Source organism: Bufo gargarizans, chromosome 5 (genome assembly GCF_014858855.1).
Source record: "Bufo gargarizans isolate SCDJY-AF-19 chromosome 5, ASM1485885v1, whole genome shotgun sequence".
NCBI lineage: Eukaryota > Metazoa > Chordata > Amphibia > Anura > Bufonidae > Bufo > Bufo gargarizans.
The window spans coordinates 18667067-18684842 of NC_058084.1; positions in this window are offsets into that span (position 1 = coordinate 18667067).

Here is a 17776-nt window from a genome sequence, read left to right on the forward strand (position 1 = left end):
ACGCACTTCGTCTGGCCATTCGACTGCGGGTGGAAAGCAGAAGAGAATGAAAACCGAACCCCCAAGCGAGAACAGAAAGCCTTCCAGAATCTGGAAACAAACTGCGTGCCCCTATCAGAGACTATGTCTGAAGGAATACCATGCAATTTGACAATGTGATCAATAAATGCCTGCACCAGCGTCTTAGCATTGGGCAAGCCAGGAAAAGGAATGAAATGCACCATTTTGCTAAAACGGTCCACCACCACCAGAATCACAGTCTTCCCCGAGGAACGAGGCAGGTCCGTAATGAAGTCCATGGACAGATGTGTCCAAGGACGGGAAGGAATGGGTAACGGAAGGAGAGGACCTGATGGCCGTGAATGAGGGACTTTGGCACGAGCGCAGGTCTCGCAGGCTGCCACAAAACCCTCAACCGACTTACTAAGCGCCGGCCACCAGAATCTCTGAGCGATGAGATCCACTGTGGCTCTACCCCCCGGGTGCCCAGCAAGGACAGTATCGTGGTGCTCCTTAAAAACCTTGTGTCTTAAAGCGAGAGGCACAAGCAACCTCCCAGGAGGAGAAAGATCAGGAGCCTCTGCCTGGGCTACCTGAACCTCTGCCTCCAATTCAGGATAAAGAGCAGAGACCACCACACCTTCAGCCAAAATGGGACCCGGGTCTTCAAAATTCCCACCTCCCGGAAAACAACGTGACAGGGCATCCACCTTCACATTCTTAACCCCAGGGCGGAACGTGACAACAAGAAGCTACAAATAAGGATCCGACTGGCTTGATCCGAAACTAAGGAACAAAAAGGGTGACCTCTATTTAAGCCCTGAAACTCTCCCTGTCTTCTCAGCCCATGCAAAGATCTCTATGATAGAAAATTGCATGCCCTCGTGCCTCGACTGTATGACACCTGAACACCCTATAATAGTGAGGGGACACGACCACCGGCTCCCTACACTTAATACGGAGGGAGTCAGGGTCACCTAGGATCAAGCAAACAGGAAAACACAAATCAATGAACAGACTTATCTGTAGAAGGATCAGTTGTAGCATCCAGCATGTACACACTCCAGGAAGTTGTATAAACCGCAAAGTGATGCAGTATGGGAAGGGATTTAAAGGAATGCAATCAGTGCAACTACATGACAGCTGAGAGAGGCTAACGAGATGACAAAACGAAAGCAAAACAAAAGAACCTCAAGCAGGAGGTTCTGAAGACGTCTATCAGAGCTTCTCAGATGTCTGGTGGTGACAGTACCCCTCCTTCTACGAGTGGACTCCGGACACTCAGAGCCCACCTTCTCAGGATGGGACCTATGGCCTTAATGTCCGTCACTGGGACCCACATCCTCTCCTCAGGACCATAACCCTCCCAATGAACGAGGTACTGGAGAGAACCGCGGACAACACGAGAATCCACAATACTAGAGACCTGAAATTCAAGATTACCATCAACCACAATCGGAGGAGGAGGCAAAGACGAGGGTACAATGGGTTGGACATAAGGTTTTAATAAGGACTTATGAAAAACATTATGAATCTTCCAAGTCTGAGGAAGATCAAGACGGTAGGCAACAGGATTGATGACGGACAAGATTTTGTAAGGCCCAATAAACTTAAGACCCAACTTCAAGGAGGGAACCTTCAATTTGATATTCTTAGTAGACAACCACACCAGATCATCAACATTTAGGTCCAGACCAGGCACACGTCTCTTATCCGCCACACGCTTATATCTCTCACTCATGCTCTTTAGATTATCCTGAATCTTTTGACAAATAGATGACAAAGACGAGGAGAATCTGTCCTCATCAGGTAAACCAGAAAACCCCTCTCCAGAGAATGTCCCAAACTGCGGATGAAACCGATATGCACCAAAAAATGGTGACTTATCAGAGGACTCCTGACGACGGTTATTTAAAGCAAAATCAGCAAGGGACAAACAAGAACACCAATCCTCCTGATTCTCCGCCACAAAACAGCGCAGATATGTCTCCAGATTCTGATTGACGCACTTCGTCTGGCCATTCGACTGCGGGTGGAAAGCAGAAGAGAATGAAAACCGAACCCCCAAGCGAGAACAGAAAGCCTTCCAGAATCTGGAAACAAACTGCGTGCCCCTATCAGAGACTATGTCTGAAGGATTACCATGCAATTTGACAATGTGATCAATAAATGCCTGCGCCAGCGTCTTAGCATTGGGCAAGCCAGGAAAAGGAATGAAATGCACCATTTTGCTAAAACGGTCCACCACCACCAGAATCACAGTCTTCCCCGAGGAACGAGGCAGGTCCGTAATGAAGTCCATGGACAGATGTGTCCAAGGACGGGAAGGAATGGGTAACGGAAGGAGAGGACCTGATGGCCGTGAATGAGGGACTTTGGCACGAGCGCAGGTCTCGCAGGCTGCCACAAAACCCTCAACCGACTTACTAAGCGCCGGCCACCAGAATCTCCGAGCGATGAGATCCACTGTGGCTCTACCCCCCGGGTGCCCAGCAAGGACAGTATCGTGGTGCTCCTTAAAAACCTTGTGTCTTAAAGCGAGAGGCACAAGCAACCTCCCAGGAGGAGAAAGATCAGGAGCCTCTGCCTGGGCTACCTGAACCTCTGCCTCCAATTCAGGATAAAGAGCAGAGACCACCACACCTTCAGCCAAAATGGGACCCGGGTCTTAAAAATTCCCACCTCCCGGAAAACAACGTGACAGGGCATCCACCTTCACATTCTTAACCCCAGGGCGGAACGTGACAACAAGAAGTTACAAATAAGGATCCGACTGGCTTGATCCGAAACTAAGGAACAAAAAGGGTGACCTCTATTTAAGCCCTGAAACTCTCCCTGTCTTCTCAGCCCATGCAAAGATCTCTATGATAGAAAATTGCATGCCCTCGTGCCTCGACTGTATGACACCTGAACACCCTATAATAGTGAGGGGACACGACCACCGGCTCCCTACACTTAATACGGAGGGAGTCGGGGTCACCTAGAATCAAGCAAACAGGAAAACACAAATCAATGAACAGACTTATCTATAGAAGGATCAGTTGTAGCATCCAGCATGTACACACTCCAGGAAGTTGTATAAAACACAAAGTGATGCAGTATGGGAAGGGATTTAAAGGAATGCAATCAGTGCAACTACATGACAGCTGAGAGAGGCTAACGAGATGACAAAACGAAAGCAAAACAAAAGAACCTCAAGCAGGAGGTTCTGAAGAACGTCTGTCAGAGCTTCTCAGATGTCTGGTGGTGACAGTACCCCTCCTTCTACGAGTGGACTCCGGACACTCAGAGCCCACCTTCTCAGGATGTGCTTACACAGTTTTCCTGAGAAAGTAAGTAGTAGTGAGGAGGATCCGCGGTTGTCCACCCAGCAGACAGGAGTTTTGACCCTGAGATCAAACAGGATGGTTTCGGATCCCTGCCTATGCTGTTGACCTGCTCTGTACTACTGTCACTGATTGGCCCTTCTGAAGTGAACAGTTCATAAGTAACGGTGGTCCCAGGGAATGTGTGTGGTAAGAGACTACTGCCTGCTTGTATGCTGCATGTGGACCGGAATAGGCCAAAATTTGATATCAAATTCTTCAAAATCACAGAAATAGTCATACTTACTAGGACTAGGATACAAGAACATGGTCAGGCACGAGATTCAAAACCAAACCCAAAAATCAAAATATGGGAAGTCACACAAGTGCAAAATACAGATGAAGAGCCAGTCCCATCTATCATGAAATTGTGGGTTAGATGGGTGGTGGTGGGTTGGAGGTTTATTTTTCCATGTGCACCTAGGTTAGTTTTCTATAGAGTCTCAGTCTATAGAAGGTCATGGACTTCTATAATGTGGCCAAAATATCAACTAATGCCTCATCTTTATTATTTTTGCAGGATAAAAGTCTGGTCTTGTGTTATTGGGGGGTAATAGGGTGTCAGTACTTTGTAGGGTGTGCTTACAAGGTGTACACATGTGTTTTGATGGCCCCCACATGTGTGGTCCTGCCCTGAGATACCTCCGTTCATGACTGGTCAGTATATGAGTGACTTCATTAGTATTCTGCATCTGTATGACATCCCCCATATACCGCATCACTGCGTGGCCTGTCCGCATCCTGATAGGACTTGGTTACAGCCCGTGTATCGGTAAGTATGGCTTCTTTCTTTCATATTGATGTCACCATTTTAAAGAGTTATGTTTTTTACAATGTAAAATCCTGGCATCCGACAGGATCTAATAAATCTTGCAGCTATATTGGGTTAAAAACTGAGTAAAACCGCTGATGTGTTTCTAACATAGTTTCTTATAGAGCAATGAGCTCAATATGGCTGAACTTTTATTTGACCCTATCTGAGTGCTGGATTTATTGGTCCTTATATTACTGTTTACTGTACTTCAGATCACTTCTGTAGCCCAGGTTGGTGGTAATGGTTGGCGGTGGGGGGGGGGGGGGGGGCAGTGCTGTATACTAGGCCAGAACTATTTGTCTCCATGGTGCATGTGCAGATTAGGTCGATTCAGGAGTTTGTGCATATGCAAGGCAGAAGGAAAGTTCTGGCAAAGTCCATAGCACCTCTCCCTTCCCGGAAGCAATGTCCTAATCCTGACCAGCAACCTGGTAAAGAATGAGACATCAGCAGATGGTGCAGATGGTGCATTTTACGAACAGGAGCGCCATGTGACTGGGTTCCAGAGCGGCCGATCCACTCAATGTCGAGGTGTTAAGTATATTATATGATATTATCTATCTCTTTAAAGAGGACCTGTCACCGCTCCTGACATGCCTGTGTTAATAGATACATGCATCACCTGTTTAATAGCAATTTTTATGGCTCTGTGTTTTGCCACTCAATTATTAGGTCAACTAGAAGTTATGAATGATCTGCTAGCAGTCTGCAGTAAGGGCACAGAGAGGCTTTAACCATTTGGGGAGGTGTCTCAGTCTCAGAGTATCCAGTCAGTGCTACCATCGTCAGACTGTGCAGAGACACCCCCTCCCCTCTTCCCCAACTGGTTACCTCCCTCTGTACCCTTACTGCAGACTGCTAGCAATTCATTCATAACTTTTAGCAGGAATAATAAAGGAACGGCACATCATAGAGCCATAAGAATAGATACTCTAGAATTGTTATTACATGAGGAATGCATGTTGCTAATAAAACAGGCATGTCGGAGAGGTGACAGGTCCTCTTTAACATTAATTTTGCATATATTTTTATTGGCCATTAAAAACGTACGCATTTCATTGGCTTTTTGTTTAAAATGCCAAGTCCTGCAGTACCCCCAGTATATATTATGTCCCCGACGTGTCCTCTGTAGATATAATTCTCCCGACGTGTCCTCTGTAGATATAATTCTCCCGACGTGTCCTCTGTAGATATAATACCCCCCATGTGTCCTCTGTATATATAATACCCCCCATGTGTCCTCTGTAGATATAATGTCCCCAACGTGTCCTCTGTAGATATAATTCTCCCGACGTGTCCTCTGTAGATATAATACTCCCCATGTGTCCTCTGTAGATATAATACCCCCCATGTGTCCTCTGTAGATATAATACCCCCCATGTGTCCTCTGTAGATATAGTGCCCCCCATGTGTCCTCTGTATATATAATACCCCCCATGTGTCCTCTGTAGATATAATTCCCCCCACGTGTCCTCTGTAGATATAATGTCCCCAACGTGTCCTCTGTAGATATAATTCTCCCGACGTGTCCTCTGTAGATATAATACCCCCCATGTGTCCTCTGTAGATATAATACCCCCCATGTGTCCTCTGTAGATATAATACCCCTCATGTGTCCTCTGTAGATATAATACCCCCCATGTGTCCTCTGTAGATATAATACCCCCCATGTGTCCGCTGTAGATATAATACCTCTGATGTCTCCACTGTAGATATAATGCTCCTGATGTGTCCTCTGTGGATATAATGCCCCCAATGTGTCCTCTGTAGATATAGTGCCCCCCATGTGTCCTCTGTGGATATAATGCTCCTTATGTGTCCTCTGTAGATATAATGCCCCCAATGTGTCCTCTGTAGATATAATGCTCCGGATGTGTCCTCTGTAGATATAGTGCCCCCAATGTGTCCTCTGTAGCTATAATGCCCCCAATGTGTCCTCTGTAGATATAATGCCCCCCATGTGTCCTCTGTAGATATAATGCTCCTGATGTGTCCTCTGTAGATATAATGCCCCCAATGTGTCCTCTGTAGCTATAATGCCCCCATTATGTCCTCTGTACATACAGTGGTACCCCTCACCCTGTCACCTCTACAACCTCTGGTAATACCAACAAAAGAAAAATATACCTACCTCACCACAGAAACGACTGGACATGCTTTTCAGCAGTGGAGCCAGCAGGACCTGATGCTCTCAGTGTGATCATGTGACGTCAGAACACCAACATCATAGGACCTGCCTAAGTTGCTTCACATCGCTGGGAGTGTCAGGTCCTGTGCCTCCAGCATAGAGCTATTGTACCCGATGTGCATGTGATGAGGTATTGAATTTTTAATTTTTAAAGGTCCTTCATGTACCTGTTTCCAATGGCCGTTAGATGGGTGCACTACTGTCTAAATATATGGCCGTTAAAATGGGCCCATGGATTTCATTGGGGCCTGCATGGCCATAATCGGGGAAAAATGGGGCAGGTCTTATTTTTTTACAGCTGCTATTCACTGACTGTTAAATAAACAGCCATGTGAATAGCCACATAGGCTGCAATTTTTCTGAAAACAGCTGGGTGATGGCTGGATAAAAAAAAAAACTGCCTGGTGAAATAAACCCTAAATTGTCTTAGTATCCCAAACCTGCTCTTGAGATCCCATATAAACCTATCCAGTGTCTTACAATGTTCCAGCATACTGTGCTAATGACCTGTGGCCACAACCCCAGCTTGGCACCCGGCTTCTGAAATCTGTACCTGCCCACAGGACCACCCCCTTGTCAATAGCCATCTCTCACTTAAAGAGCACCAAGCAGCAAAATCAACTCTAATCAGACACACTGCCTAATAGGGTCGATCCTGCTGATTAAAATGATACCTGTCTTGTGAAAATTGGTTGCGGCATTCCAGAGAAAAAAAATATTAATTTGTTCCTTGTGCATTCGATCAGTGCACTGCATAAATGGGCGGGGCTTAGTTACCCTGTGCACCTCAGCTTTCCAGTGCTGGCCCCACCCCTTGGTCCACTGCAGCCCACAATTGCATACAAAATAAACAACTTTTTTTTAGGCACACAGCAACCAATTTTCACAAGACAGGAATTATTTAATCAGCAGCATCAACCCTACCAGGAAGTGTGTCTGATTTAATAGAGTTGACCCTGCTGGAATGTGCCCTTTAATTTTCTGTAAGCTTGAAGTCATTCTTTGTTCTGCTGAGAAATCTGCTCATTTCCACCGTCTCGCATTAGCATGCAAAGAGTGGTTTGCATTGTTTAGATGTTCCGTTTTTTTGGCCGCTCAGCACGTCGCTCTTCGCTGTTATCAGCAAAATATAAAAAAAAAAAACTTGAGAGATAGGCTAATCTGTAATCCCATCAGGCCCTGATTGTCGTCAAACTTTAAAGCCGGCTATTTTTACATAGTTAGAGCAATTTGTCTGGTAATCATATGCTTGATAGTCCCAGTGATCATCATTTTCATATAAAAGGGTTTGTATCCGTGCCCCGCAGCGGCAAGAAAATTCTTTGAAATTATCAAATTTTCAACCCCCCCAAAAAAATAAGACAAATAAATCCTCAGGGAAAAGAAGTCTGGAGTCTTGAGACACTTAGAGCTGCTTATTTAGGTTTGTTTTCCCCCTTTTTCAGGTTTTGGCATTGGAAACCCAAAATCTCAACAAATTTGTGCAGTGAAGAGAGTTGACAAAGTTCTTGGAAGGTACTGGTTCTCCTCGTGGAGACCCAACTAGAGTCTCACAAGCAATGCTCCCTGGCAAAAATAGTATGCAAATGAGCTCTCCTCCAGAAGGAAGAAAACAGTCTCTCTACTGTCACCTGTAGGAGGTAGTTGGAAGGTACTGGTTCTCCTTGTGGAGACCCAACTAGAGTCTTACAAGCAATGTTCCCTTGGAAAATAGTATGCAAATGAGCTCTCCTCCAAGAGGGAGGAAAGCAGTCTCTTTACTGCCACCTACAGGAGGTACTTGGAAAGTACTGGTTCTCCTTGTGTAGACCCAACTAAAGTCTTACAGGCAATGCTCCCTGGCAAAATAGTATGCAAATGAGCTCTCCTCCAAAGGAAGAAAACAGTCTCTCTACTGCCACCTGTAGGAGGTACTTGGAAAGTACTGGTTCTCCTTGTGGAGACCCAACTACAGTCTTACAGGCAATGCTCCCTGGGAAAATAGTATGAAAATTGGCTCTCCTCCAAGAGGGAGGAAAGCAGTCTCTCTACTGCCACCTACAGGAGGTACTTAGAAGGTACTGGTTCTCCCTGTGGAGACCCAACTAGATTCTTACAGGCAGTGCTTCCTGGGAAAATATTATGCAAATGAGCTCTCCTCCAGAAGAAAGAAAACAGTCTCTCTGCTGCCACCTGTAGGAGGTAGTTGGAAGGTACTGGTTCTCCTTGTGGAGACCCAACTACAGTCTTATAGGCAATGCTCCCTTGAAAAATAGTATGCAAATGAGCTCTCCTCCAAGAGGGAGGAAGCAGTCTCTTTACTGCCACCTATAGGAGGTACTTGGAAAGTACTGGTTCTCCTTGTGTAGACCCAACTAAAGTCTTACAGGCAATGCTCCCTGGGAAAATAGTATGCAAATAAGCTCTCCTCCAAAAGGAAGAAAACAGTCTCTCTACTGTCACCTGTAGGAGGTAGTTGGAAGGTACTGGTTCTCCTTGTGGAGACCCAACTACAGTCTTATAGGCAATGCTCCCTGGGAAAATAGTATGCAAATGAGCTCTCCTCCAAGAAGGAGGAAAGCAGTCTCTCTACTGCCACCTGTAGGAGGTACTTGGAAAGTACTGGTTCTCCTTGTGGAGACCCAACTACAGTCTTACAGGCAATGCTCCCTGGGAAAATAGTATGAAAATTGGCTCTCCTCCAAGAGGGAGGAAAGCAGTCTCTTTACTGCCACCTACAGGAGGTACTTGGAAAGTACTGGTTCTCCTTGTGGAGACCCAACTAGAGTCTTACAGGCAATGCTCCCTGGCAAAATAGTATGCAAATGAGCTCTCCTCCAAAGGAAAAAAAACAGTCTCTCTACTGTCACCTATGAGAGGTAATTGAAAGGTACTGGTTCTCCTTGTGGAGACCCAACTAGAGTCTTACAAGTAATGCTCCCTGGCAAAATAGTATGCAAATGAGCTCTCCTCCAAAGGAAGAAAACAGTCTCTCTACTGTCACCTATGAGAGGTAATTGAAAGGTACTGGTTCTCCTTGTGGAGACCCAACTAGAGTCTTACAAGTAATGCTCCCTGGCAAAATAGTATGCAAATGAGCTCTCCTCCAAAGGAAGAAAACAGTCTCTCTACTGTCACCTATGAGAGGTAATTGAAAGGTACTGGTTCTCCTTGTGGAGACCCAACTAGAGTCTTACAAGTAATGCTCCCTGGCAAAATAGTATGCAAATGAGCTCTCCTCCAAAGGAAGAAAACAGTCTCTCTACTGTCACCTATGAGAGGTAATTGAAAGGAACTGGTTCTCCTTGTGGAGACCCAACTAGAGTCTTACAAGTAATGCTCCCTGGCAAAATAGTATGCAAATGAGCTCTCCTCCAAAGGAAGAAAACAGTCTCTCTACTGTCACCTATGAGAGGTAATTGAAAGGTACTGGTTCTCCTTGTGGAGACCCAACTAGAGTCTTACAAGTAATGCTCCCTGGCAAAATAGTATGCAAATGAGCTCTCCTCCAAAGGAAGAAAACAGTCTCTCTACTGTCACCTATGAGAGGTAATTGAAAGGTACTGGTTCTCCTTGTGGAGACCCAACTAGAGTCTTACAAGTAATGCTCCCTGGCAAAATAGTATGCAAATGAGCTCTCCTCCAAAGGAAGAAAACAGTCTCTCTACTGTCACCTATGAGATGTAATTGAAAGGTACTGGTTCTCCTTGTGGACACCCAACTAAAGTCTTACAAGTAATGCTCCCTGGCAAAATAGTATGCAAATGAGCTCTCCTCCAAAGGAAGAAAACAGTCTCTCTACTGTCACCTATGAGAGGTAATTGAAAGGTACTGGTTCTCCTTGTGGACACCCAACTAGAGTCTTACAAGTAATGCTCCCTGGCAAAATAGTATACAAATGAGCTCTCCTCCAGAAGAAAAAAACAGTCTCTCTACTGCCACCTGTAGGAGGTAGTTGGAAGGTACTGGTTCTCCTTGTGGAGACCCAACTACAATCTTATAGGCAATGCTCCCTTGAAAAATAGTATGCAAATGAGCTCTCCTCCAAGAGGGAGGAAAGCAGTTTCTTTACTGCCACCTATAGGAAGTACTTGGAAAGTACTGGTTCTCCTTGTGTAGACCCAACAAAAGTCTTACAGGCAATGCTCCCTGGGAAAATAGTATGCAAATGAGCTCTCCTCCAAGAGGGAGGAAAGCAGTCTATTTACTGCCACCTATAGGAGGTACTTGGAAAGTACTGGTTCTCCTTGTGTAGACCCAACTAAAGTCTTACAGGCAATGCTCCCTGGGAAAATAGTATGCAAATAAGCTCTCCTTCAAAAGGCAGTAAACAGTCTCTCTACTGTCACCTGTAAGAGGTAGTTAGAAGGTACTGGTTCTCCCTGTGGAGACCCAACTAGATTCTTACAGGCAGTGCTCCCTGGGAAAATATTATGCAAATGAGCTCTCCTCCAGAAAAAAAGAAAACAGTCTCTCTACTGCCACCTACAGGTAGTTATCATGTGAGTCAATGCTGCCTTTTCCTGGCATTTACCTTGAACTTTGGGCCAAAATCCAAGCCCACTGGTTGGTAAATACATAGTTCATCTGAAAAGGTGAGTACGGCAAAGGTTCTCCCCAGCCAGTAGCAAGGGGGATAAGAGAAACTTCAGCTGAGCCCCCTCTTTCCAAGGTCTCCATAGCAGCTGCATTGCCTGACATAAAGATATGTATACCCCTGCACTGCATATTACTTTTTTCAATGAATAGCCCAGAGCTGTACACATAATGCTTCTGATTGTGGGAAACAGTTGGCAAACTTGTCAAGACACACAATATTCGGTAGTATTCAAAGGGAACCTGTCCCCGGGATTTTGTGTATAGAGCTGAGTACATGGGTTGCTAGATCACCACTAGCACATCCGCAATATCCAGTCCCCATAGCTCTGTGTGCTTTTATTGTGTAATAAAATCGATTTGATACATATGCAAATTAACCTGAGATAAGTCCTGTCCCTGACTCATCTCACATACAGGACTCATCTCAGGTTAATTTGCATGTGCATCAAATAGTTTTTTTTTACACAATAAAAGCACACAGAGCTATGGGGATTGGGTATTGCGGATGTGCTAGTGGTGATCTAGCAACCCATGTCCTCAGCTCTATACACAAAATCCTGGTGATAGGTTCACTTTAAACACCTATAATGCAGTGGAATAGTTAGCTTTCCCTACAACAGGTTAGATCGCCAAAGCAGTGTAGACACTGAACAAGCACATAGTGATTTTAGCTCTGAAGCCTGCAAAATAGTGAATGCAGCTCTGGAGTGGAATAGAGGATGTAACTCAGGATCAGTACAGGATAAGTAATGTATGTACACAGTGACTGCACCAGCAGAATAGTGAGTGCAGCTCTGGAGTATAACACAGGATCTAACTCTGGATCAGTACAGGATAAGTAATGTATGTACACAGTTACTCCACCAGCAAAATAGTGAGTGCAGCTCTGGAGTAAAATAAGGATGTAACTCAGGATCAGTACAGGATAAGTAATGTAATGTATGTACACAGTGACTGCACCAGCAGAATAGTGAGTGCAGCTCTGGAGTAGAATACAGGATGTGACTGAGGATCTGTAAGAATGTAATGTACTTTATGTACACAGTGACTGCACCAGCAGAATAGTGAGTGCAGCTCTGGAGTATAATACAGGATGTGACTCAGGATCTGTAAGAATGTAATGTACTGTATGTACACAGTGACTGCACCAGCAGAATAGTGAGTGCAGCTCTGGAGTATAATACAGGATGTGACTCAGGATCTGTAAGAATGTAATGTATGTACATAGTGACTGCACCAGCAGAATAGTGAGTGCAGCTCTGGAGTATAATACAGGATGTGACTCAGGATCTGTAAGAATGTAATGTACTGTATGTACACTCCACAAGGAGAATAATGAGTAAAGCTATTAAGTATAATTCAGGATGTGACTGAGGATCAATAGACATATGATGAGAGGCTGAGGCTGTACGTAGACTCTGAAGAGTTGGCAGTAATGTGACTTCCTGACATTTGTTTGCTCTATCTGCCCGTATAATAGGGCCTTTAGTCTAAAGGTCTCTTTACATGGGACAATATTACAGCATCTAGTCGGGAGGGAGTCGTTCCTTCCTGACAATCTGCTGATCGCTGGTGGAGGGGATACATTTACAGGCAGCAATGTTCTCCACAGTATGGGGAGCAGTGATCGCTAATGCCATCGCTCCTCCCCATACTGATTCATTTCGGGCCAGAGTGTGTATTAGGTAGGTTGATGTTCTATATTATTATTATTTTTTATAAGTGTTTTGTGGCTGACCACCATTATATATTGTTCGAGGAGCCAATAAGGGGGGGATTGCCCTCATTTACTGGTGGAAGGTGGCCTTGTGTTCAAGTCCATCCACCATTGGAATGATGGGTGTCGTGGTTGATCAGCAGCAAAGAAGTTTTCATGGAGAATTACTAATTAACAGTTAGTGTCTTTGGCATGTGGCTCATCTGTGACAGTGGGGATTCCAGTCGAGGTGAAGATTCGTTGTCGGTCATGTTCACAAAGTTGTGTAACCATTGTTGTGAAGGCGCCCAACAGATAGAAATGTAACCAGATGAAAGCAGACATCCGTGCACGGCCTCATGAAGATTGTACGGAGAACGGTCTGTATTTGAACACTACGGACCAGAGAATTAATGGCCGGCGCTCGGCTTCCATTCATGCCCCTGAACATATAACATATTAAAACTTTCCGTTCCAGACGTCCCCCAGCCGATTCCATGAAGTGGATGAAGAGCTTTAAAGGCTATGAATACTTTTGGGGGGAATTTTTATTATTATTGCATTGTACTCATTTTGAGCTAAAAAAATCTTTTTTTAAATAGGTCTTTATTAAAAATATAGAGCCCTTTTTTCTGTACAGGGCTGATATGCTCCAATAGAGGGATCAGAATTTTCTCTCTGTTCCATCAGGCAGCTCACCTGATGGCTCCTTATCCCTGACATTATAAACACTCATTATAGCTTGGCTCTTTCTGATAAGAACGTGGCTTAAATAAGTGTTTATGACCTCTTAGTAAATTAAAGAAAAGGGTTATTAGATAACCGGAGTGAAAGTAAAAAGTATCACACAGCTAGATGAACAGTTAACCCTTTGTGACAAATCGGCTAAATAATTTTAATAAAAACCTATTTAAGAAATTATTTTCAGCCCAAAATGAGCAAAAAAAATGTTTGCCTCCAAAGTTGTACATAGTCTTTAACCTCCTTCTCCAGAACAAGTCTTGTCTTTCTTTTGTGGGGGTTTTAATAATAGATTCCGGAACATAAACAGATGATTTGAAATGTTCCGAAAAACCTTCTCCTGGAAACTCTCGGCATGTCACAAACAATCCGCCTTTCTGGATGTGCCTACTACCCCTGATTAGATCTGCTAGTTGACTGTGTCTAAGGCCGAATGAGGTTACAGCAGCCTGAAATTCCGTTACGAGTCAAGGAGAGAAACTTTTCTTACATTGTTAATACAGATGTAGCAGAGCTGAATTTTCTTACTGTTAGAAGATGTAGTAGAGCTAGAGGATGGAATGTAGGCAGCACATTGGGGGTTATTAAAGCCGTAGTTGGGGGAACGCCGCTGGCGGGGCACTTGCCCTAAGCACAGTTTTGCAGGCTGTTATAACATGATACAGGGAGCAGCTCTGTTGTCATGGATGGGGGCAGGGGGATTTGGCATTTCTGGAGCCCCAATCAAACTTATTTCTGGGGCACCCTGTTGCAGTGCTAAGCTCTGCCAAAATTGGGGTTATCCCATGATTAATGTGCAAAATGAAAATCAGACATCATATAGGACATGACAATCTCTTTCTAACAAAGCTAGAACCAGCCCTGTACCTCACGTGGATCCAGAGATGTCCACATTAATTGTTCCAGTTGTTCTACTAGATTTATTACAAGCTGACATCTCAGGGGTGTGTCCTTCCTAAGGACACGCCCCTGAGCAGCCAGCTCAGGGGCGTGTCCATTTTGCTGCAGCTGAAGGATAGAAATGAGCCTGTGACCCTGGTCCAAAGCTTCATAAAATCACTTTATTTGTAAGTGACAGGGATAAAGTCCACTTGTCAATGCGTTTCAAACATTACAGTTCTTGTTAACGATATACAGTGAGACTGAAATCGCAGCTAATTAAAAGCAATCTGGATGAATCACGTGGGTTTGAAACGCGTTGACAAGTGGACTGTATCAGAATTAGAGATATTAGATAAGATAATGCTCACCACCTCAACTCCACATCAATCACTTGAGGGTCCAATGGTACAAAACTTGTATAAAGAAAGGTCCAAAGCTTCATAAAATCACCAATGCTTTATTTGTAATCCATAAAAACGACAGGGAGACACCACCACCATCTGATAATAAGATGACTGCTGACTCCACTCACAGTGAACTCGGTACAAGTGACATGGAAAATAAAAAATAAAAAAACACCAAAAATATATATTTTTTAAAGCCAGTTCACTGATACCCAATACACAGATCCCGTTCTGTTCTGGAGTTTTTAGGCTATTTTTATAATTTTTTGTAATTTTATCAACTTTTTTGTTTTGTTTTGCTTTTTAAAAATTGTTGAAATTCTCCTCTCTGAGCTGACAAGCAGTGTACGCCAGCGCCGGATAATATTAATATTAATTATGGATGAAGCATGACAGCCTGAGGTGCAGAAGAGGGCCCCTGCTAGGGAAAGAAAGTAAAGAAGAGCAGACTGCGCGCCCGTGGCCATGAGAGTCATCGTGCCGGGAAGTCCGCCATGTAGAGAAATGTACATCCACAATACAAAGCATGAAAGACGGCACAGGCCTGAATAGCGCTGCTCCGTACATGGCAGGAATACCGCATCATGTACTTAAAGGAAATGTGTCCCAAAAAAGTTATCTGCCAGTTAAAACCAGATAGGAACACACATCCTTTTTTTCCAATCTGTTCTTATTTTCTGATTGTAGGTTTTTTTATTTTATTTCCTGAACATGATTATGGGGGCGGCCATCTTACCTGAGCATATACAAAGTATAAAATAAATAAATAAAATGCTTTACAGCAGCCCCATGGACCATAGACACAATGGTCAGGAGGGGACCTCATTGAGTTTTCTAAGCTCTGTGACCTGTACAAGGAAAGAATAGATAAGCTCTAAAAATCGCCTATTGCGAATGGAGGATCCTGTCTTATCTATACACAGAGGTGGTATCATTACAGGCAGGACTAGAATGACAGATACGCAGATAACTGCAGCTAAGTGATCTGTACAGACCAAGAAGTGGCGCCAATTATTAGACATAGCAGCCAGTGCAAAAACGTCAGGATTTTATGGTTTTAGTTGAAATATAAAATTGACATGAAAATTTTTTAATGACATCATCAAAAATTATTTTAAAATATGTTAAACATAAAAAAGAGATTTAAAAAGCAGGTTATTTTCCGATGAGACATTTCTTTTAAAGAGGACCAGCAACCTCTTCTGACACGTCTGTGACACTTGCATCCTCCATGTAATAACAATTCTGGAGCATCTGTTCTTATGACTCAATGTTGAATGTTCTTCTATTATTCCTTCTAGATATGAATAAATTACTAACAGTTTGCAATGAAGGTCCAAATGGGTGCTACCAGGTGGAGGGGAGTCCCTGCACAGTCTGACACTATCCTATCAGTGTTTGCCAGCTCCTCTTTAACCCTTTGAGTCCCGTAGGATTATATTTTTATTTTCTCCCTGCATTCCCAGAGCCATAACTTTTTAGAGTTTTCCATCCACAAGTTGGAACCACTTAATATTGCATACAATGTAGTGGGGAGCTGGAAAAAAATTCCAAATGGAGTGGAATTGGGGAAAACAATGCATTCCCTCCACAGTTTTATGGGTCCCTTCATTCTCCGGGTCAGTACAATAACAGCGATACCACGTTTATATAGTTTTTGTGTTTTAATACTGAAAAAAAAAAAATTTCACCACCATATTCTGACCTCATAACTTTTTTATTTTTACTTCTACGGAGCTGTGTGGGGGCACATTTTCTGAGAAGAGATCTGTCGTTTTTACTGAGTTTTTTTGGAGTGTGTTTGACTTTTTTAGGGTAAATGAATCGAGGACAAAAATTGAAAATTGGCAATTTTTTTTTCCATTACGCCGTTGACCGCATGGAATGAATATTTTTAGAATTAAATAATTCTGGCATTTGGCATTTTGGGATGTGGCGATGCCTATGATCTTAGTTTTTTATTGTTTATTTACTTTTATGTTAATTCTGACAAAAGGGGTGATTTAAACATTTATATTTTTTTTATTTTGTTGCCACGGTTCTTCCAGGCCACTTTATGGTGACGCTGCATATGTTGACGCAGGACCGTTGTGCCAACATTGGCATCCTGGCCACACTTCACCTTCTGCACACAGATTCTACATTTGGCCATGTTCACCTCGTCCGGCGGCTTAACAAAAAACTGCCACACCGCCGAGTAGGTGATTTTACCCCCAACACTATATGCACTGACTGACTGCTACCGCTGCTGCTTCCGTGAACCTGTGAACCACTGCTTTCTGGGCAGGTAGGCTCCTGTAAAGTGGGTGGTCTACCCCAGGGCACGTTTGGCTACCAACCTCCCACTGCTGCCACCCTGCTGACTCCCGGCCACGCTAGAGACTTGCTGGCTCCACTGCTGCCTCATGGGCAAACTGCCACCCTCTTCTTTCGATGATGATGAAGCCCCTAATTCACCCTGCTCTCAAGTGCGATCAGCTACATCATCATCATCGAGTACTGTCTGCACGTCACTGATGTCCTTCTCAACGGTCTCTGGGTCAGGAGCCTCACCGCTAGCAACACCAGCTCCTACGCCACTCTCCTCATCACTACTTGCCCCCTAGCGGAGGAAGCGGCAGATGTCTCCTCCACATCTTGGCTGGCCAGTCCTCTAGTAGCTCGTCCTCGCTGTATAGTGGGGCTGAGACCACAGCATATAATACTTCTCTGGCTGAGGGAACAGAAAAGGACAGAGGCAGGTTGAGGACAGGTGAGGGCACAGGGCCTGCTCCCGGGCCATGCCATCTAAGAGTTGTGTCTGACGAAACCACTGACTCTTGGATGGGGGTGTCTAATGTCACTTGGGACGAAGTGGATGACCGAGTCAACCATTCAAGAACCGGTGGGTTGCTGGTCAAGACACGACCGCTAGATGACACCGGGAGCTCAGGCCTCTCGCTGTGACTCCTGCTGCAGCGCCCCTTACTCTGCTGCGACCTGTGCTTACGCCAGAAACATTAAGGCCTCTGCCACTCCTCTGTGCAGGACCTGGCACTTCTCTGTCTGACATACTGTTAGATCAAATAAATGAATAAAAAGGAAATTAAAACACACCACAAAAAGGGC